Here is a 24,113-nt window from a genome sequence, read left to right as displayed (position 1 = left end):
GTGTGGTGGTTGAACAGATGGAACCTGACGTATTGATGGACATCGTGACTGCGTCCCAGACCTCTACTGTGAGCAGCACTCCAAGCAGCAGCAGCAGCCAACTCCCCACGCTTGCTGTGACATCCACCCCAGGAGCCAGCGGTCAGCAGCCCTCCCAGGACGAGAACGTTCTGTCCCTCAGTCCGGCATCTGGGAAGATTCTGATCTGAGCTCAGGATGTACTGGGGACTGATATGGAGGAGTTTGCGCTCGGGCCAGAATCAAAACCCTTATTGGACGATGTTAATGAAGTGGGGTCTGTGTCTGGGGATGGAGGGGTGGAAGAGGAGGTGGGGGAGTCAGAGGAAGAGCTTGATTATGATGATGATGACGATGATGATGATGATGACGTTGCGGACCAGCCGTATGTGCAGCCTGAGTCCGGGGAAGAATGGTCGGAGCAGTATGACGAGTCACCTAGGCCTAATCAAGGATATTGTCATATGTCAGGCAGGGGCAGCAGTGGGCGTGCAGGCATGGTCGGAATAGCCCATTTCCGTTTCCGTCACAATTCCGCATTCCGTCATATAGAAATTCCGTTACCGTTCCATTCCGACGGTATACCGGGGTAATTCCGCGGAATTCCGTTTAAGTCGGAATTCCGCCGGAAAATTTTTAAAATCCCCTCTCCCCCTCTCCCCCTCTCTCTCCCTCCTCCATCCATCCATCCATCCATCCATCTCATGCAGTAGGGAATTGCAGATTTTCAAAACAGCTTATATACCATAGCTGGGATTTGAACCCAGAACCTAGTGTGTAGTAGGTATGTGTCTTAACCTCTAGACCATGACCCACACTACATGTTAAAGCTGGCGGTAGCATAAACCATACTTCCATTATGATCAATTCGATAGAAAAAGTAGCATGATTAAGGATTTGTACTTTTTGAAAAGCATGCCTATATACCATAGCTGGGATTTGAACCAAGGACCTAGTGTATAGTAGGTATCTGTCTTAACCTCTAGACCATGACCCACACTACATGCTAAAGCTGGCGGTAGCATAAACCATACTTCCATTATGATCAATTCGATAGAAAAAGTAGCATGATTAAGGATTTGTACTTTTTGAAAAGCATGCCTATATACCATAGCTGGGATTTGAACCCAGGACCTAGTGTGTAGTAGGTATCTGTCTTAACCTCTAGACCATGACCCACACTGCATAGTAGTAGGTACCTGTCTTACCCACTAGTAAGGGAGAGGCTGCAGCCTCAGGGCGCAGTGTAGGAGGGGGTGCACAATTCAACGGTACGGTGGAACGGTAACGGAATTTCTATATGACGGAATGCGGAATTGTGACGGAAATGGGCTATTCCGACCATGCCTGCGCCGTGGAGGAAGTAGACAGGACAAGTAGACGCAACCCCAAGCACAGATTGTTCCGCTGCACCCTCTGCTAGCGGTAGTGAACAGGGCCACAGTAAATTGAAGTCACCGGTATGGAACATTTTTGAGGTGTCAAGCTAGGACAAAAAAAAATGTGGTCTGTAAGTTATGCAGTAAAAAATTAAGCTGTGGGAAAAATATGTCCAATATGGGTACCTCATCCCTCCAGGGCCACCTGAAGAGCTGCCACTGCCATCAGTATGAGGAGTTCAAAAGGAGGCAGGTACTGCAAGCAGGGGGTGCTGAGAGCACAAGGCCCACCACCGCAGCAACATCATCCCTCCCTCAGGGTCGTGAATCCCCCGCCGCAGCAGCAGTACTAGCACGCAAGCGCTATTCCACGTCGGCAACTCAGGACACAGACATTGAGGCTGGCAGCCAGTCGTCTCTCTCCTCTGTCTCCCCTGCATCCCATCATCGTCAGACCCTGCTGAGTAACACTTTTCAGGGTCTGACCAAGCCTCTGCCTCCAAGCCACGGGCGCATCCGGAAACTAAATGGCTTGCTGACCCAGGCCATGGCATCACAGCTCCTTCTCTACTCCCTGGTGCAGGAGGGGAGCGATATGTAGACACTGCTCCAATTTGGCATCCCCGAGTGGCAAATCCCCAGTCGCCACTATTTTTCCCTGGATGCCATCCCAGCACTCCACAAGTTTGTGGTGGAAAATGTGGCCCGTTCGCTTGACTACTCTGTGGGCAAGTGGATCCATGTCACCATGGACTCGTGGAGTAGCCGATTAGGGACAGGTCGCTACCTGTCCTTTATGGCCCACTGGGTGACACTGTTGGAAGGAAGGGAAAACAAGAGTGCAGCAGCCCAGTTAATGTTGCCACCACACGGGATCAGGGGGGATGCAGCAGGCTCCTCTCATCCCACTCCCTCCACACCACCAGAGCAAGCCCGCCTCGGCAGCAGCAGCGGCAAGCCTTGGCACTGCCAATCGCTGCTAAAATTGGTGATACTGGGGAAGGAGAAGCTTACGGCCGCCAACATCCTGGCCGCCCTCAGGAAGCAGGAGCGGAGGTGGCTGACCCCCAGAAGCCTGGAAGTGGGGTCAGCCAGGGGATGAATGATTTGCTGCAAGAGGTGGTACGTTTTTTCTACCAATCAGCCACTGCCTCTGCACTCCTGTCCACCTTACAGCAGCAATATGGCAAGCCACACCGCCTGATAATAGATATTCCAACTCACTGGAATTCTACTGTGGCCATGTTGGAGTGGCTGTGTCAGCACAGGCTGGCTGTTAGGGCCTACATGTTAGTCCCCATCATCAGTGCAAGTCAGTGGACACAGATGCAGCAAGTATGCCTGGTGCTCAGCGGTGCTCGGATACCCCTTTTTAAAATCCGAATTAATTCGGATCCGGATACCCAGATATCCGGATCTGGATATGCAAATCCGAACGTTCTGATATCCGCGATCGTTCGGCTATCCGACCTATTCGGATATCCACATAGAAAACCGGAAGTGGCCTCTAAATTTCTTTTAAAACGTTTTTTAGGGTGAATGATGCATGTAGCATCATGTTTTATTAAAGAGAAACACTAATTGATTATGTAGGGAGTTAAAGACACACCCACAAAAAAAAAAAGGCTGTCAATTAACATCAGGAATAGGTTCCAGACAGCTGTCGTACAGCCCACATTGTGTCCAAAGTCCACCCGCATAACTGGGACATCACAGTTTTAAGCCCAGGCACCTCCAAAAAATGACACTGCAATTGTGTTTTGGGTTAAATATAGGTGGTGGTATCAGCAGCAGTGGCCTGTGGCACCATGGTGGTGGGAGCCAGCTCCAGCTTGCTTCAGCCTCTTGAACTCCTCATGCTCAACAACGTGTTTTTTGGCCAGACGGGTGATGAAGCTGGAGGTGCCATACTTGTAGGGGTCACAACCTCTCCTCATCTGTAGTTTGCACACATTGCATATGGCAAACTTGCTGTCTGAGGGAAGAGTGAAAAAACGCCAGATTGGGGAGGTGAAGATTCCCCTGCGGCCTGAATGGGATGCCAGTGCTGCTCGTAATGGAAAAATCTACGCTTACGGATCATTACGTGTAATTTTACGCTATTACGCATTACGCAATTACGGTTACGTCGAAGGAAATTATCTACGGTACATCACTGTAATTACGCGTAAACTTACGCAATTACGCGTAAGGATACCGTAATGAAGGCGCTTACACTACGATGTTACGCGTAGTGCCGTAATACCCATTAATGCGTATTTTTTTACGCATGCGGATGATATGTACGCAATAGCCGTCAATGTGACAGTTATTGCGTACATATCACTCGTATGCGTCAAAACGTACGCTTATACTGAAGGGCGGGAGAAGATACTATTGGTTGTTTAGGATGTTGACTGATTGGCTACTCTTAGAAAATGGGAGATTTTACGTTAGTAATTACGCGTAAAATTACGCGTAAGTGTTCGTAAAATTACGCATGCCTAGCAATTACGGTAAACAGTGTAATTACGATACCACTTACGGTCTTACGCGTAAATAATTACGCGTAAGACCGTAAGTTACGCGTAACGCTTACGCGTAAATTTACATTGAATTACGATGCGTAATTACGCTCATGCGTAATTTCGGCCCAGCACTGTGGGATGCTGCTGCTTTTCTCCCTGTGGCGGTTGGGGGTTTAGTGGTGCCGCTGGTGGTAGCGGCAGAAGGTTGTTGTTCCCCCATTCCATGGCCACTGTCTGCAATGCTGATCCTCCGTGCCAAACCCACCGAGGCATCCTCCTCCTCAGAGTCAGAGCTGACATCCCCATCCTGTGGATGGTAGTCACGGTGCTTCATCTCCTCATCAACATCATACCCTCCGCTCCTCAAAACCCAGAACATCTTCCTCAAACTCCTTGCGGGCGGCTAACAGCCCTGAGTTCAATCGTGGCGCCTGGAGCGAAAAGCTCGCTGACTGAGGATAGGCTGCCCAGTGGGGTCGACACTGACACGGCAGACCTTCTGAGGGTGGCCGTAATGTTGCTCCCTGTCCTCTTGCCCTTGCTGCCCCTCCCCTGGCTGCCAGTGCCAGCAGACATAGTACAACTTATACGTGTTGATGTCACCAAATGATGTGGGGTACTTGTACTTTAATAAAATCGGGGTTGGACTTTACTACTCTCTCTAACAACTAACTGCAGTACTAACTAACTATATAATACAATACAATAACACAGTATTCCTATTCCCTCCCTAACCTATACTGTCCTGCTGGCCTGCACAGCACATACAGACAGGACCTTTGATCGTGGTGCCTGGAGCAAAAAGCTCGCTGACTGAGGGTAGGCTGCCCACTGGGGTCGACACTGACGCGGCAGACCTTCTGAGGTTAGCCGCAATGTTGCCCCCTGTCCTCTTGCCCTTGCTGCCCCTCCCCCGGCTGCTGGTGCCAGCAGACATAGTACAACTTATACGTGATGATGTCACTAGATGATGTGGGGTACTTGTACTTTAATAAAATTGGGGTTGGACTCAGCACAGCACAGAGTGACAGACCGCAGAGTAGAGGACAGACAGTGCACACTATCTTTCTTGATAGAGCATAGCTTAGCAAAAGTGACCAAGAAATAATCCCCCCCCCCCCCTTATACACTAAGTAACAGAAACACGGACTGCTTCTTGACGTTGGATTATTTTTATTAAGGCCAAAGCAGCCCTTCTTTCTTATTAACATAAATCTGTTGTATAAAACTATAATTCTTATTGTACAACAATACTGTAAAAACCAATTAGGGCAAGAGCTCCGGGAAGACCATATTGGCATGCAGCCTGCAATCTGCCGGCCCCCGCCGCGTAAACCGGCTCAGGGACAGCTGCATGCCTTATCACCATTTTCTTAGAAGACACCCTTCGTTACCTTCAAACCGAGATGGGAGGAACTTTAATTGCCCCCACCATCCTAAATTGTAACCATTTCCGGAGCCCTACACCCTGCCAAACCCCACGGGCGTGAAACCTTACGCCCGTGAGGCCCAAATCTGTAGGGCCCTCTGACTCCCATCACTCAAGGCCAGGGTCCATAAATCAATCCCAATGTCATTGAGGTGAACCCCATCCTTATTCAAAAATGACCCAGTGTCGGACTCCAATTCCAAGTGGCGAACTGCCACCCCCCCCCCCCCCCCCCCCCCCCGTTGTTAATAACAAAACGAGAAATTTCCCTATTAAGTTTTTTTCTGGCCCTGTGACGCGGTCAACGGACCTGGCGAACCTCCAACTATTTCTGGCTATGACCTCAGACCATACTATCACCGTGGCCGGGAACTCGGACCTGATCGTTATGAAATCACCCTTAATTTCCTTGATGATTTGCCTCGTAGTGCGAGAGGCCAAATTGTTGCCCCCCGCATGAAGAACTAATACATCCGGCACTTGATCCCAGCTCACGAACTGGCGAAACTCAGGGAGCACTCTGGGCCACATCATTCCCGGCACACCAATCCACCTGATACAAGCCTGGGATCTAGGGAAGCCCAACTGTCTCCCTTCCGGTCGTGCTCTCGCTCTCCTGGCACCTCGTGCCACGTATGAATGTCCTATAATCCAAACGAGAAGCGGGGGGCCATCTGCAAAAGAAATAAAAGAAAAGAACACCAAAACCAAACCAACCGTCAAATAAACATATTTAAACTAGGTGGGGTCGAACATATGAACGAAATCTGGCAGACTCCCACCGTCCGATCCTTTTAATCAAACCTTCATCTAAGCCCCATCGGGCCGCCTCCGTCGCAGCTCCTATGCGAAAGGAGTGTGATGCATACTCTAACGGGGGAACCCCCACCCTCTTCAGGCCTTTTCGCAGTACTGCTACAAATTGAAATTTAGTCAGGGGGGTCCCGTCCAAATGACAAAGAAATGATGTGCAAAGATTTGGGCGCACCGCCGCAAACTGAGCCAGTGCTCTTACCGGGCAAATAGGGGACCCCGCTATACACTGCAAAGTGATCACCCTCCCTTTCCCTACCTGATCAGTTTTTGACCGGCGTAGAAAGATCTCTACCGATCCTTCTAACACCACAACCTCTTTTTTCAATATTCCTGTCGCTGTCATTTTGTTGGGACTAACCAATTCACTAATGCGAAAGGCCCCAAAGAAGGCTAGCACGAACGCTGCTTTAAATAATACCGCTTCAAATTCTGAACTGCAAATACCCGGTAATACTAAAACCAGAGCATTGAGGAGTTCAAATGTGATAGGACGACGAGCGTCCCTCTTAACCGGGTTTTTTCGAAAACCCCGCAACGCAAGTTTAACTCTGAAATCCTTGGTTATGTCAACTTCCCCCCTTATTTTAAACAAAAACGCCAGCGCGGTCATCTTCTTGGCCATAGCCGGGGGTGATACCCCTGCCGCGCCATTCTCTACCATGAAGTGAAGAAGCTGACACAACTTGTCTGCCCCTGGCGATGACCAGCCCTCCTGAGCCGACAGCTTATCCCACTGTTCCCATACTGACGAATAAGATGACCAAGTTCCATCGGCCAAGGCCTGCGACATCCACTCCTCTATCTTGCAAAGGGGACCTCCCATAATTCCTGTGGGCAACGAATTCCGGATTGCGCTGCTCCAGGGACGAGACTCCTGAACCGTTGCCACTGAAATCGAGAAAGCGCATCTGCTACGTCATTCTCGGTTCCAGGCAGATGAGCCGCATATATAAACATATTTTGCCGTAAGCATAGCAAAACTAAATGTCTCAACAGCCGGATCACCGGTGGGGAAGATGCTGACACCTGATTGATAGCCATGACAACTCCCAAATTATCGCAGTTGAATTTTATTCGCTTGTTAGCCAAGCGAGGACCCCAAATCAAAACCGACACCACTATTGGAAACAATTCAAGGAGTAACAGATTCCGCGTGAACCCTGCCTGTTTCCAATCCTCAGGCCATTCCGCTGCACTCCAATCACCCGCGAAGAACGTCCCGTACCCGTGAGCACCCGATGCATCGGTAAAGAGTTCCAGATCATGATTCTGGATGCTCTCATCCAACCATACCGACCGGCCGTTATACTCGAAAAGAAAGGCCTGCCACATGCGCAGGTCGTCTTTGTGTTCCCTACGAAGGCGCACCCGATGGTGTGGGGAAGAAACCCCGGCGGTTGCCAAGGCTAACTTTCTACAGAGGATTTGGCCCATAGGGATAATCCTGCAGGCAAAATTGAGTTTCCCAAGCAACGACTGCAGCATGCGCAGCGAGATCTTTTTCTGAGACAATGCTACTGCAATGGCTTCTTGTAAATCCTCAATCTTGTCCGGCGGCAACCGACATTCCATTGCTATGGAATCTATTGTAATGCCTAAAAATTTTATTTCAGTCTGGGGCCCCTCCGTTTTGTCCTCCGCTAAAGGAATTCCAAAGCTTGCGCAAATCTGACGCATAGTCGCCAACAGGTACTCGCATGTGGAAGAGTCACCCTTGCCCATAAAAAGGAAGTCGTCCAGGTAGTGTATGACTGAACTACACCCGGACTCTTCCATTCACCACCCATTCTACAAATGAACTAAATTTTTCGAAATAGGAGCAGGAGATGGAGCAGCCCATGGGCAGGCAGCAATCTATGTAATATTTGTTATTCCAAAAACAGCCCAAAAGGTGGAAACTGTCTTTGTGAACTGGAAGCAAACGGAAGGCTGACTCCACATCGGTCTTCGCCAGTAGGGCACCTTGACCCAGGCGCCTGACCCACCTCACCGCCACGTCAAATGACGTGTAGGCTACTGCCGCATCCCCAGGGTCAATACCATCATTAACGGACCTACCCCTGGGATGAGACAAGTGGTGGATCAGGCGAAAGGAGCCAGGCTCCTTTTTTGGCACAATACCTAGTGGGGGGACTATCAAATCCTCCAACGGAGGAACAATGAATGGCCCGGCCATCCGGCCAAGCCTCACTTCCTTATCCAACTTTGCAGACACAACTTCTGGATGGGCGGTTGCTGATTGTAAATTTCGAAAGGGCGGGGAGGGTCGGAAGGCCCCTGTACTGGGAATCTGAAACCCCTCTGCAAACCCCTTACGTAAAAATTCTGCTACCTCAGTATCTGGGTACCTATTTAGGTGCCGCTCCATCTTTTGCAGCATCACTGGAGTCTTCCCTCTTTCCGGAAGGCTCTCCACTCCTGCCCTTATTCTGCTTATAGCAACGAGACCCTGAATGTCCACCACCGCAGTGGGCACATTCGTGCTTAAAACGGCAGGAACTGCCGAATTTACAGGTGCTGTCATTAAATTTCCAGCACACACCTGGGCGCTTGTGGGCCAGCTGCCCCGAACTACTGTAGTTGCTGCCCCCCCCCCTGAAAGGACTGGGATCCCTTACTGGCCGGAATCATAAGTTTCATCCAGAGGATAACATCCCTATGATCCCAGTGAATCTCCAGGCGAACAGCTTTTCGTTGGCGAAATTCCTCATCATAGCGGAGCCAAGAATTGCCTCCGTATGATCTATGCGCTTCTGCTATGCTATCCTGGTAGCCAAACAACGCCGAACAACATTCGGGTTGTTTTTCCCCTATTACGCTTGCCATAATGGCGAACGCCTGCGACCAATTCTGGTGGGTGCGCGGAATAAGCCTGTATCGCCTGCGCTCCTCATCTTCCTTCTTGTTCTAGTCAGGCTTTCCCCCGTCAAGGTTAAATTTGGAAAGCTGCAATAAAGACCAAATTTTTTCTTTCACCTCCTTCTTTAAGTGCGTACCCAATGAGGCCTCGAGGCAAAGGTAAAGCTCGCTCTTTGCCGAGTCTGACAACCTCACTGACTCCACCTCGCTACTGCCCGCCACAGCGGGCCCCCCCGGTGACGGATTAGCCGCCACCACTGAAACTGAAGCCGGTACTGCTACTGAGGGCAAAGATGCCCCCAATTGTGCGGGAAGCGTTATACTGGGCCCTGTTGACGGGGCTATGCCCGCCGGAGTTACCCAGGCCGTCGGGGGGGATGCCAAATTGCTGGCTCCCCCACCCTGAAGCGCATCCCTAATTCCCAACAATAATGTATTCATAAACGACAGTGCCGGCGTCATGGAGATGTCGCTCTGAGGCGGGGCCACTACCAACCCACCCGGTGGAGTTATTATCGACCCGCTCAAACCCCCAACATTACGATTAACTGGAAGTGAATAAGTAAGGCTTGTCTCACCTGGCTGCGCCGGACGTCCGTCCCGACCAGCCGAAGCCCTGGATCGACCTGGATCCCCTCTGTCGACATCTTCTTCCGATTGGGATGAAGCCTCCTCGTTTGGCGATTCCGTGCCACGTCCCGAATGACTGGCAGAACTGGGGGTAGCCACGCCACTGTGCCTGCTTGAAGATCTGCTGCTAGACGGTGGTGTCTGGCTCCGCACGCTCTGGTTGCGCGAGCCGCTGCTCCTTCGGCTGCCCGATCTGCTGTCTTGAGGGTTGGCTCTAGCCGTTTTTTGGGCCGACTTGCCTCCTTTTCCTTTGGGCTTTGACGTTTTCGTGGGGCGTCTGGCCTGCGCCTGGCTAGGCCCAGCTGTGTCCGCATGGACCGCAGCCTGCCCGGGTGAATCCTGAGGCCTGTGCTGGTTGGCAGCCTGCAATGGTTGCGCCGGGTTGCTGAGGGCCGCTGGCGCGGGCTGAGGAGGCTCACCTGCTGCACCCCCATGTGGCACAAGGTGTGCGGCCTCACCTGATGACCCCGGTCTCTCTGTCCCCTTGTGTGCCTGGCCCTTCCCCTGCTTGGATGGCCGCTTGGAAGAGGGAGCTGGCGGTGCTTGTATGGGGCTCCCTGCTCGCCTGTTGGTGCGCGGTGACGCGGCGGGGCTCAGCCTGTCTGGTGGTCGGGTCGCGCGGGAGCTGCTGCGGGGTGTTGGTCCGCCCGCTGCCATCGCGGACATCTGGATGGCTACCCACTGTGGCCCCCGAGCCTCTGCCTCACTCCTTACCCGCTGGACAAGTTCCTCGATCGGATCCGCCATGACGCACTTTTCCGCAGGAGAGAGGTGCAAACGCGTCCTATCTCCTCTATGCACCCCGTGCGTCTGGCCTCTCTCCGCCGACGTCACTTCCTCTTCCGCTCCACCCCTTCAAACCCCGCAATACGCGGGCTCCCGGCCACGGCAAAAAAACTCCTCCCCCCCTCTCAACATTAACCCCTACACTTACAAGCTAGCTCCTATCATGGGGGCCCTACACTCTAACGCTACGCTTGGTCGTTACAGGCCGTGCTAACTGTCACACTGACACTGCTCAGCACAGCAGCACTGCAGTAATCTGTAGTAAGCTAACACAGTACTACTCTAACAACTAACTGCAGTACTATCTATACAATAACACAGTAATCCTATTCCCAAACCTATACTGTCCTGCTGGCCTGCACAGCACACACAGAAACAGGACCTAACTGAGTGAATGAAATCAAACAATTACAAGCTAGCTAGCTAAAAAAAAACAATAGAACAAGTGTAGTGAAGGTGTTTAGCACTCAAAAGCTTTAGGTTTATCACTGTATACAGCACTTGCTAAGCCAGCAGCACTGGAGCATGTCTCTCAGTGAGCAGCCAGCCACACAAGCAAGGACGATAGGTCTCATCATGCCAGCCCTCCTTATTATACAGGGGGGCTGGCCAGGGTTCCCTTCTGTGATTGGGTGCTAGGGCTTAGTCTGGGAGCCCTCTGATTGGCTCAATGAGGTCAGGTGGGGCTGGCCAGGGTTCCCTTCTGTGATTGGTTGCTAGGGCTTCTGCTGGGAGCCCTCTGATTGGCTCAGCTCCTTAGTTACCATAATCGGATCCGAATATCCACGGATATCCGCGTATGCGGCCTGAAATCCACAGATAGCTATGCGGATTTCAGGCCTAGGTATCCGGAATCCGAATCTGGTCAGATAGCACTAAAAAGTTCTGATATCCGGGTTACCCGGATATCCGGAATCCGGATGAGCATCCCTGCTGGTGCTGAGTCCCTTCCTGGAGGCAACCAAGATGGTCAGCGAGGAGCGGGCCTCCGTGTGTCAGTGGGTGCCCATGGTTTGCCTGCTGAAGCAGGCAATGTGCAATTTAATCGATCATGGGGAGGAAGCCCTGAGGCAGCTGGAAAAGGACCAGATGGCAGCACAAGAGGGCTCACAGGTAGTGGAGGAGGTGGAGGAATTGGAGGTCCCTAACCTGAATGGTGGTGAGGAGGAGCAGAGCGCCACAGGCGTTGTACAGGGATGGCGGCTAGGGGAGAACAAAATGGCACAGGAAGAGGACAGGCATGTGATATGGGACGACGAGGACGATGGAGATCTTGCTGCCAAGACCCACTTGTTTCCCATGGGTGTGCACATGTTGCGCTGCCTTCGCAGGGACCCCGGGTGATCCAGATGCATTCAACGGAGGACATCTGGATCACCTTGATGCTAGACTGATGTCTGAAGGAGAAGCTGGGAGAGTTCATGACGCCATCCACCACCGAGCAACGCACAAGGGAGTTGCAGGAGGCCCTTGTGTGCAGACTACTGGAAGCATTCCCCCAGCCTTCCACCTCCACTGTAACTGCTCTGCCAACCCAGCAAAAGGTGCCTGACATCGCCTCCAGCAGCAAAACAACTACCACCAGCAGCAGCATCAACTGGCGCCCCAACTCCAACCAGCACCAGCAGCAAATAAACAGCATGGTGGCTGACTACATGGGGTCATTCAGCGGGCTCAATGACACCGACAGCCCCGTGGACCCCTTGGAGTACTGGGTCAAGAGACTGGAAATCTGGAGGGAGCTTGCCCAGTAAGCCCTGGAACTCCTGTCCTGCCCCTTTCCAGTGTCCTCTCCGAGAGATGCTTCAGTGCGGCCAGTGGCATGGTCACCGAGAAGCACTCTCGGCTCTCCCACGCCTCTGTGGACAAACTCACCTTCCTGAAAATCAACCAGGTTTGGGTGGAAAGTGAGTTCATGGCCCCTATTGTCGGACACAGGGGGCCACGAAGTGGCTGCTGCAATGTGTTAACCATGCCTGCCTTTCTAAAGACTACCAGTACTACCAGTGAGTTGCCATGGTCCTTCTGTGCTGACTGGTCCTTCTGTGCTGATGAACTGACCGTCCGCTTTGTCCTCCTGACTCAGTCGCTACTACACTCTGCGTTCACACTGCCCAGGTCCACTGACGCATCTAATTTTTGGGGCGGCACTATTACACTGTGGTACTACTAGTGAGTTGCCATGATCCTGCTGTGCTGCCGAACTGACCGGCCGCTTTGTCCTCCACTACCAGTGAGTTGCCATGGTCCTTTTGTGCTGCCGAACTGACGGTCCGCTTTGCCCTCCTGACTCAGTTGCTACCACACTCTGCGTTCACACTGCCCGGGTCCCCGGACACATCTAATTTTTGGGCAGCACTATTACACTGTGGTACTACCAGTGAGTTGCCATGGTCCTTCTGTGCTGCCGAACTGACCGTCCGCTTTGTCCTCCTGACTACCAGTGAGTTGCCATGGTCCTTCTGTGCTGCTGAACTGACCATCCGCTCTGTCCTCCTGACTCAGTCGCTACTACACTCTGCGTTCACACTGCCTAGGTCCACTGACGCATCTAATTTTTGGGGCAGCACTATTACACTGTGGTACTACCAGTGAGTTGCCATGGTCCTTCTGTGCTGCCAAACTGACCGTCCGCTTTGTCCTCTTGACTCAGTCGCTACTATACTCTGCGTTCACACTGCCCGGGTCCACTGACGCATCTAATTTTTGGGGCAGCACTATTGCACTGTGGTACTACCAGTGACAGTGAGTTGCCATGGTCCTTCTGTGCTGCCGAACTGACCGTCCGCTTTGTCCTCCTGACTCATTCGCTACTACACTCTGCGTTTACACTGCCCGGGTCCACTAACACATCTAATTTTTGAGGCAGCACTATTACACTGTGGTACTACCAGTGAGTTGCCATAGTCCTTCTGTGCTGCCGAACTGACCATCCGCTTTGTCCTCATGACTACAAGTGAGTTGCCATGGTCCTTGTGTGCTGTCAAAACTGACCGTCCTCTTTGTCCTCCTGACTCAGTCGCTACTACACTCTGCGTTCCCACTGCCCAGGTCCACTTGCGGCAGCACTATTACACTGTGGTACTACCAGTGAGTTGCCATGGTCCTTCTGTGCTGCCGAACTGACCGTCCGCTTTGTCCTCCTGACTACCAGTGAGTTGCCATGGTCCTTCTGTGCTGCTGAACTGACCATCCGCTCTGTCCTCCTGACTCAGTCGCTACTACACTCTGCGTTCACACTGCCTAGGTCCACTGACGCATCTAATTTTTGGGGCAGCACTATTACACTGTGGTACTACCAGTGAGTTGCCATGGTCCTTCTGTGCTGCCAAACTGACCGTCCGCTTTGTCCTCTTGACTCAGTCGCTACTATACTCTGCGTTCACACTGCCCGGGTCCACTGACGCATCTAATTTTTGGGGCAGCACTATTGCACTGTGGTACTACCAGTGACAGTGAGTTGCCATGGTCCTTCTGTGCTGCCGAACTGACCGTCCGCTTTGTCCTCCTGACTCATTCGCTACTACACTCTGCGTTTACACTGCCCGGGTCCACTAACACATCTAATTTTTGAGGCAGCACTATTACACTGTGGTACTACCAGTGAGTTGCCATAGTCCTTCTGTGCTGCCGAACTGACCATCCGCTTTGTCCTCATGACTACAAGTGAGTTGCCATGGTCCTTGTGTGCTGTCAAAACTGACCGTCCTCTTTGTCCTCCTGACTCAGTCGCTACTACACTCTGCGTTCCCACTGCCCAGGTCCACTGACGCATCTAATTTTTGCGGCAGCACTATTACACTGTGGTACTACCAGTGAGTTGCCGTGGTCCTTCTGTGCTGCCGAACTGATCGTCCGCTTTGTCCTCCTGACTCAGTCACTACTACACTCTGCGTTCACACTGCCCAGGTCCACTGACGCATCTAATTTTTGCGGCAGCACTATTACACTGTGGTACTACCAGTGAGTTGCCATGGTCCTTCTGTGCTGCCGAACTGACCATCCGCTTTGTCCTCATGACTACCAGTGAGTTGCCATGGTCCTTCTGTGCTGCCGAACTGACCGTCCGCTTTGTCCACCTGACTCAGTCGCTACTACACTCTGCATTCACACTGCCTAGGTCCACTGACGCATCAAATTTTTTGGGCAGCACTATTACACTGTGGTACTACCAGTGATAGTGAGTTGCCATGGTCATTCTGTGCTTCAGAACTGACCGTCCGCTTTGTCCTCCTGACTCAGTCGCTACTACACTCTGCATTCACACTGCTCAGGTCTAGTGTTGGGCGAACAGTGTTCGCCACTGTTCGGGTTCTGCAGAACATCACCCTGTTCGGGTGATGTTCGAGTTCGGCCGAACACCTGACGGTGCTCGGCCAAACCGTTCGGCCATATGGCCGAACTAAGAGCGCATGGCCGAACGTTCCCCGAACGTTCGGCTAGCGCTGTGATTGGCCGAACGGGTCACGTGGTTCGGACCCGAACGCGCTCTGATTGGCCGAACGGTCACGTGGTTCGGGTAAATAAATACCCGAACCACGTCATATCTCCGCCATTTGTCTGTGGGTTTAGCTTTGGGTAGGCAGGCAGGGTAGTTCGCGCTCCAGCCACGCTAGCCAGGGTCCCCCCTGTCATTGTGTCACTGCTGGGAACAGTAGTACACCGCTTGCTCAGCCACACTATATAGCATTCTGTTTACTGCCACTCTGTGTACCTCGCTCAGCCACACTATATAGCATTCTGTTTACTGCCACTCTGTGTCTGCTGGGAATAGTAGTACACCGCTTGCTCAGCCACACTATATAGCATTCTGTTTACTGCCACTCTGTGTACCTCGCTCAGCCACACTATATAGCATTCTGTTTACTGCCACTCTGTGTCTGCTGGGAATAGTGGTACACCGCTCGCTCAGCCACACTATATAGCATTCTGTTCACTGTTCTGTGTCTGCTTGGAATAGTGGTACACCGCTCGCTCAGCCACACTATATAGCATTCTGTTTACTGTTCTGTGTCTGCTGGGAATAGTGGTACACCGCTCGCTCAGCCACACTATATAGCATTCTGTTTACTGTTCTGTGTCTGCTGGGAATAGTGGTACACCGCTCGCTCAGCCACACTATATAGCATTCTGTGCACTGTTCTGTGTCTGCTGGGAATAGTGGTACACCGCTCGCTCAGCCACACTATATAGCATTCTGTTCACTGTTCTGTGTCTGCTGGGAATAGTGGTACACCGCTCGCTCAGCCACACTATATAGCATTCTGTTTACTGTTCTGTGTCTGCTGGGAATAGTGGTACACCGCTCGCTCATCCACACTATATAGCATTCTGTTCACTGTTCTGTGTCTGCTGGGAATAGTGGTACACCGCCCGCTCAGCCACACTATATAGCATTCTGTTCACTGTTCTGTGTCTGCTGGGAATAGTGGTACACCGCTCGCTCAGCCACACTATATAGCATTCTGTTCACTGTTCTGTGTCTGCTGGGAACAGTAGTACACCGCTCGCTCAGCCAGAGTATATAGCATTGTGTTTACTGCCACTCTGTGTACACCGCTCAGCCAGACTATATACCATTGTTTACTGACACTCTGTGTACACCGCTCAGCCAGACTATATACCATTGTTTACTGACACTCTGTGTACACCGCTCAGCCAGACTATATACCATTGTTTACTGCCACTCTGATTCTGCTGGGAACAGTAGTACACCGCTCGCTCAGCCAGACTATATAGCATTGTGTTTACTGCCACTCTGTGTACACCGCTCAGCCAGACTATATACCATTGTTTACTGACACTCTGTGTACACCGCTCAGCCAGACTATATACCATTGTTTACTGAAACTCTGTGTACACCGCTCAGCCAGACTATATACCATTGTTTACTGCCACTCTGATTCTGCTGGGAACAGTAGTACACCGCTCGCTCAGCCAGACTATATACCATTGTTTACTGACACTATATAGCAGACTATATAGCATTGTGTGTACACCGCTCAGCCAGACTATATACCATTGTTTACTGACACTCTGTGTACACCGCTCAGCCAGACTATATACCATTGTTTACTGCCACTCTGATTCTGCTGGGAACAGTAGTACACCGCTCGCTCAGCCAGACTATATACCATTGTTTACTGACACTCTGTGTACACCGCTCAGCCAGACTATATACCATTGTTTACTGCCACTCTGATTCTGCTGGGAACAGTAGTACACCGCTCGCTCAGCCAGACTATATACCATTGTTTACTGACACTATATAGCAGACTATATAGCATTGTGTGTACACCGCTCAGCCAGACTATATACCATTGTTTACTGACACTCTGTGTACACCGCTCAGCCAGACTATATACCATTGTTTACTGCCACTCTGATTCTGCTGGGAACAGTAGTACACCGCTCGCTCAGCCAGACTATATACCATTGTTTACTGACACTCTGTGTACACCGCTCAGCCAGACTATATACCATTGTTTACTGCCACTCTGATTCTGCTGGGAACAGTAGTACACCGCTCGCTCAGCCAGACTATATACCATTGTTTACTGACACTCTGTGTACACCGCTCAGCCAGACTATATACCATTGTTTACTGCCACTCTGATTCTGCTGGGAACAGTAGTACACCGCTCGCTCAGCCAGACTATATACCATTGTTTACTGACACTATATAGCAGACTATATAGCATTGTGTGTACACCGCTCAGCCAGACTATATACCATTGTTTACTGCCACTCTGATTCTGCTGGGAACAGTAGTACACCGCTCGCTCAGCCAGACTATATAGCATTGTGTTTACTGCCACTCTGTGTACACCGCTCAGCCAGACTATATACCATTGTTTACTGACACTCTGTGTACACCGCTCAGCCAGACTATATACCATTGTTTACTGAAACTCTGTGTACACCGCTCAGCCAGACTATATACCATTGTTTACTGCCACTCTGATTCTGCTGGGAACAGTAGTACACCGCTCGCTCAGCCAGACTATATACCATTGTTTACTGACACTATATAGCAGACTATATAGCATTGTGTGTACACCGCTCAGCCAGACTATATACCATTGTTTACTGACACTCTGTGTACACCGCTCAGCCAGACTATATACCATTGTTTACTGCCACTCTGATTCTGCTGGGAACAGTAGTACACCGCTCGCTCAGCCAGACTATATACCATTGTTTACTGACACTCTGTGTACACCGCTCAGCCAGACTATATACCATTGTTTACTGCCACTCTGATTCTGCTGGGAACAGTAGTACACCGCTCGCTCAGCCAGACTATATACCATTGTTTACTGACACTCTGTGTACACCGCTCAGCCAGACTATATACCATTGTTTACTGCCACTCTGATTCTGCTGGGAACAGTAGTACACCGCTCGCTCAGCCAGACTATATACCATTGTTTACTGACACTATATAGCAGACTATATAGCATTGTGTGTACACCGCTCAGCCAGACTATATACCATTGTTTACTGACACTCTGTGTACACCGCTCAGCCAGACTATATACCATTGTTTACTGCCACTCTGATTCTGCTGGGAACAGTAGTACACCGCTCGCTCAGCCAGACTATATACCATTGTTTACTGACACTCTGTGTACACCGCTCAGCCAGACTATATACCATTGTTTACTGCCACTCTGATTCTGCTGGGAACAGTAGTACACCGCTCGCTCAGCCAGACTATATACCATTGTTTACTGACACTCTGTGTACACCGCTCAGCCAGACTATATACCATTGTTTACTGCCACTCTGATTCTGCTGGGAACAGTAGTACACCGCTCGCTCAGCCAGACTATATAGCATTGTGTTTACTGCCACTCTGTGTACACCGCTCAGCCACACTATATAGCATTGCGTACTCTGCCAGTCAGTGTGTATATTGCTGGGATCAGTAATACTCCACTCACCGTCAACCACTATATGAGCTCAACATGAGTTCCCCAGAGACCTCCGCTGTGAGCAGCACTCCCAACAACAGCAACAGCCAACGCCCCACGCAAGCTATAACATCCACCCCAGCAGCCAGTGGTCAGCAGCAGCCCTCCCCGGAGGAGAACGTTGTGTCCATCAGTCCGTCGCCAGAGCGATTAATGAGGGCTGCCATTGAGGAGATGATGGGGCCTGATGTGGAGGAGGAGGTCTGGCTCAGGCCAGCATCCCAAGTTAATGTTGAGGACGATGAGGGGTCTGTGTCTGGGGATGTTGGGGTGGCAGAGGTGGTGGGTGGGTCAGACTCAGGAGAAGAGTTGTATGATGAGGATGATGATCGGGACCATCTGTATGTGCCTCAGAGTCCGACCCCGGAAAACATGTTGTATCGTGTGTTTAGGTACTAAAATCTGCGTTCCCTCCCAGTAGTGTTGGGCGAACAGTGTTTGCCACTGTTCGGGTTCTGCAGAACATCACCCTGTTCGGGGTGACTATATAGCAGACTATATAGCATTGTGTTTAATGCCACTCTGTGTACACGGCTCAGCCACACTATATAGCATTGTGTTTACTTCCACTCTGTGTCTGCTGGGAACAGTAGTACACCGCTCACCCGCCACTGTATAGCATTGTGCTCTGTGTCACTGCTGACAATAGTGGTACACCGCTCACCCACCACTGTATAGCATTTCTGTACTGCCACTGTACTGCTGCCAGTCAGCGTGTACTTTAAGGATAAGTGAAATGAGGAAGAAATCCGGTGAAAGAGGGAGGGGCAAGGGAAGAGGTGTTTCCCCTGACGGTTCACGTACAGGCCACAGGGGAGCACCCAAGAAAACCCACTCAATACTGCCCATGTTGTCCAGGACAACAACCCTCACAGATCCAAAAGAACAGGACCAGATAATTACTTGGATGACCTCTCAAGCGTCCAGCAGTGGGTTAAGCAGCACCAGCACATCACGCACGAGGTCCGAGTCCTCAGCCAGTTAAAGTCTGGGCTTTCTTTGAAGACTGCACTGAGGATGTTACCATGGCGATTTGCAAGGTGTGCAAGACCCGCCTGAGCAGGGGGAAAAGTATTAACAACCTCTCCACCACCAGCATGAGCCGCCACATTCTATCCAAACATCCCACTCTGTGGGCAAACGCGGCAGGACAGGGTACCACCAGCAACACTGCCTCCCTTGGGTTCACCAGACTCACCACCAGACCCGCCTCAGCAGCAGCAGTAGCCCAGCCATTGCGTGGTTCACAACATTCACAAACATCAGACGATGCTGACACTGTCACTTTCCGGACTAGTGCTCTTGAGGTCTCCCAGTGTTCATCAAACACAACAACCAACAGCCCTTCGGTGTGCAGCGCTACGGTTGAGTTGTCTGTCTCTGAGATGTTTGAGCACAAGAGGAAATTGCCAGCAAATGACCCCCGGGCCGTGGCAGTAACAGCCAGCCAGCATAGCCAAGCTTCTGGCCTGCGAAATGCTGCCATATCGAGTGGTGGAGACAAACAGCTTCAAGGGCATGATGTCAGTGGCCATCCCACGTTACGTTGTTCCCAGCCGCTACCACTTTGCGCGCTCTGCAGTGCCTGAGTTGCATGAGCACGTGGTCAGCTAAATAACCCGAAGCTTGAAGAATGCCGTTGCCTGCAAGGTTCACCTCACCACTGACACCTGGACGAGTGCGTTCGGCCAGGGTCGATACATCTCCCTTACCGCGCACTGGGTGAACCTTGTGGAGCCTGGCAGCGATTCCTCACCTGCTACGGCGCGGGTGTTGCCCACGCCGCAAACAGCTGGATAACAACAGCAGCACCTACCTCTCTGACTCCTTCTCCTCCAACGCATCTCAAAGCTGTACCTCATCCGGAAATGCTAACCCAGCACCAGCAGCAGTAGGATCGTGGAAGCAGTGCAGCACAGCTGTTGGCATGCGTCAGCAAGCGTTGCTGAAGCTGATCTGCCTTGGGGATAAGCAGCACACAGGGGAGGAAATTTGGAGGGGAATAAAGGAACAGACGGATTTGTGGCTGGCACCGCTGGACCTGAAACCGGGCATGAAGCTAGACACCTGGCACGAACTGGCAATGTACGCAATAGAGGTGCTGGCTTGCCCGGCAGCCAGCGTTATGTCGGAACGCTGTTTCAGTGCTGCCGGAGGCATCATCACAGATCGGCGTATCCGCCTCTCCACAGAAAATGCAGACCGTCTGACTCAAATTAAAATGAATCAATCCTGGATTGGAAACGACTACGCAACACTCCTGGACCCCAACCAAGTAACATGACCGATGAACATCTGGGATGGTTTAGCGTTTCCGGTCCCTGTTTATTGAACCTCTCATCTGTATTACATTTATGACTGCATGGCGGCAAAAAGCATTGCTGCTATATCCGCACGCTTTTTGTCCTCATGCAAGGCCTGGGTTGTTGTGTCTCACAAAGCGTGGCCTTCTCCTCCTGCGCCTCCTCCTGTTCCATCACGTGTGCTGCTGCTGCTGCTGCTGCTGCTGGGTTACCGTTGCCGCGTGGTCCCTGTTTATGGAACCTCTTATCTTTATTACATTTATGACTACATGGCGGTACAAAGCATGCTATCCGCACGCTTTTTGTCCTCATGCAAGGCCTGGGTTGTTGTGTCTCACAAAGCGTGGCCTTCTCCTCCTGCGCCTCCTCCTGTTCCATCACGTGTGCTGCTGCTGCTGCTGCTGCTGGGTTAGCGTTGCCGGTCCCTGTTTATGGAACCTCTTATCTTTATTACATTTATGACTACATGGCGGTACAAAGCATGCTATCCGCACGCTTTTTGTCCTCATGCAAGGCCTGGGTTGTTGTGTCTCACAAAGCGTGGCCTTCTCCTCCTGCGCCTCCTCCTGTTCCATCACGTGTGCTGCTGCTGCTGCTGCTGCTGGGTTAGCGTTGCCGCGTGGTCCCTGTTTATTGAACCTCTTATCTTTATTACATTTATGACTACATGGCGGTACAAAGCATGCTCTCCGCACGCTTTTTGTCCTCATGCAAGGCCTGGGTTGTTGTGTCTCACAAAGCGTGGCCTTCTCCTCCTGCGCCTCCTCCTGTTCCATCACGTGTGCTGCTGCTGGGTTAGCGTTGCCGCGTGGTCCCTGTTTATTGAACCACTTATCTTTATTACATTTATGACTGCATGGTGGTACAAAGCATGCTATCCGCACGCTTCTTGTCCTCATGCAAGGCCTGGGTTGTTGTGTCTCAAAGCGTGGCCTTCTCCTCCTGCGCCACCCTCCTCCTGTTCCATCACGTGTGCTGCTGCTGGGTTAGCATTACCGGTCCCTTTTCCTGGAACCTCTTATATGTATTACATTTATGACTGCATGCCGACAAAAAGCATGTTACCTGTGCAAAGAAAACAGACATTTCCCGCATTTAAAAGACAGTTTTCCCTTTGAAACTTTAAAATCGATTTTCTCAAAAACTATAAGCTCTTTTTGCTAAATTTTTTTTTCCTCTTGTACCCACTCCCAAGGTGCACATACCCTGTAAATTTGGGGTATGTAGCATGTAAGGAGGCTTTACAAAGCACAAAAGTTCGGGTCCCCATTGACTTCCATTATGTTCGGAGTTCGGGTCGAACACCCGAACATCGCGGACATGTTCGGCCTGTTCGGCCCGAACCCGAACATCTAGATGTTCGCCCAACACTACTCAGGTCCACTGACGCATCTAATTTTTTGGGCAGCACTATTACACTGTGCTACTACCAGTAAGCTGCCATGGTCCTTCTGTGCTGCCACACTGACCGACCTTGCTTTGACCTCCTGACTCAGTCGCTACTAAAGTGTGCTTTCACACTGCCCAGGTCCACTGACAACTCTGCTGTTATGTCATTGCTAATCGCTCCAAAAATCCCCCCTAAAATTACAAAAACCTCTCTGGGTCTTTTGGCGTCAGCCACTCATCCGCCTCCAGTGGTACCATCACCGCCAAGTGCCATTGGGACCCACCTTCACCTCTGTGATTGCTCAACGTGTATTTCCCTGTTTAAAACCAATTATTACCAATTAATAGCCCCAAGGGCTCGATTCACAAAGCGGTGATAACTCAGTTATCACGCCTAAAAGACTTTAGGCGTGATAACCTTTGCACTAGCAAAGTTATCACCGCTTTGTTCTCTAACTCGCGCGAAGCTACCGCCCATAGGGCTTAATGGGAGCTTCGCGCGAAGTGCCGGGTGCGGCGCGCGCGCAAAACTTTGCGCGCGGAAAATTCATGCGAGTTTCTTCTTATCATGCCTAAACTGAGTTTAGGCGTGATAAAGGGGTTTTCACTCGCGTGCAAACACTTTGCACCGCTTTGTGAATCAGGCCCCAAGTGTTGATTTCACTGAAAATCCATTTTCTCAAGAACAAAAAAATTATTTTGGGAAATGTTTTGGTTTAAGTTGTAGCCCCTTATCACCTTGATAATCCATGCAATTTGGGGGATTGTAGCATGTATGGGGGATCTGCTATTAACATTAAAAGAAAATCCGGATCCGGCCGTGGATCCGGCCATGATTGCCTCATTTCATAATACAGAACCATTTCATAATACAGAACCAATCATATAATACAGAACCGAACCGTGGTTGCCGGATTCGTGGATCGTGACATCCGAGCATCACTACATGTGCTGACCTTTTTGTTGCACTGTAATACCATGAAAATTCTACAATATTTTGTTACTACTGTACTGTACTCCCACATGTATATGTTAATGAGAATCTGTATTGTTAAAATCGCACAAAAGTAAACATACCAGTGCGTTAGGGGACATCTCCTATTACCCTCTGTCACAATTTTGCCACTCCCTGCCGCATTAAAAGTGGTTAAAAACAGTTTTAAAAAGTTTGTTTATAAACAAAAAAAATGGCCACCAAAACAGGAAGTAGGTTGATGTACAGTATGTCCACACATAGAAAATACATCCATACACAAGCAGGCTGTATACACCCTTCCTTTTGAATCTCAAGAGATCATTTGTGTGTTTCTTCCCCCTGTTCTCATGCACTGAAGTGTCAGGCTGCTCTTTTCTTCCTGCAGAGTGCAGACAGCTTTGCCTTTGTCTGTAATTCCTCAGTATGTGAAAGCCCAGCCAGCTCAGAGGAGGATTTATCCAGCTTGTAAAAGATGAGAGAAGAGAGAAGCTGCTCTAATCTAAATAATACACAGGCAGTGTGCAGAGAGGGGGGAGTTCATAGCAGAACCACAACACTGAAGAACTTGGCAGCCTTCCAGACACAGGCTGACAAGTCTGACAGGGGAAAGATACATTGATTTATTACAGAGACTGTGATAGTATGAAGTGCTGCAGTAAGCCAGAACACATTAGAATAGCTTTTGGAACTTATAGGATGATAAAAAACAGGATGCAATTTTTGTTACGGAGTCTCTTTAAGTTTTAGAGCTTATAGCGCTTTTGAATTAGTATTAATTTCCCCTGACTTTCCTTGGACTGCGCATTTCTATGCCTGCTGTTGGTTGGGCAGGTGGGCTGTCTCCAATATAAGAATCTTCCCCAGCTTTCTAGATAGTAACTCACCTGGTTGTTTTTCCATGTAATTAACTGCAGTGAAATATTATGTTGCTTATCATCAGGTGCGGCTCCATCAAATTTACCAACAACATAACCAGTTGTAAAATTGTGTGTATATGCATGTGTTATCCAGTTTACAATATAAAAAGGACTAGGTAATTCTCCCT

The sequence above is a fragment of the Hyperolius riggenbachi genome, chromosome 1 (genome assembly GCF_040937935.1).
Source record: "Hyperolius riggenbachi isolate aHypRig1 chromosome 1, aHypRig1.pri, whole genome shotgun sequence".
NCBI lineage: Eukaryota > Metazoa > Chordata > Amphibia > Anura > Hyperoliidae > Hyperolius > Hyperolius riggenbachi.
This window is presented reverse-complemented; position numbering follows the sequence as displayed.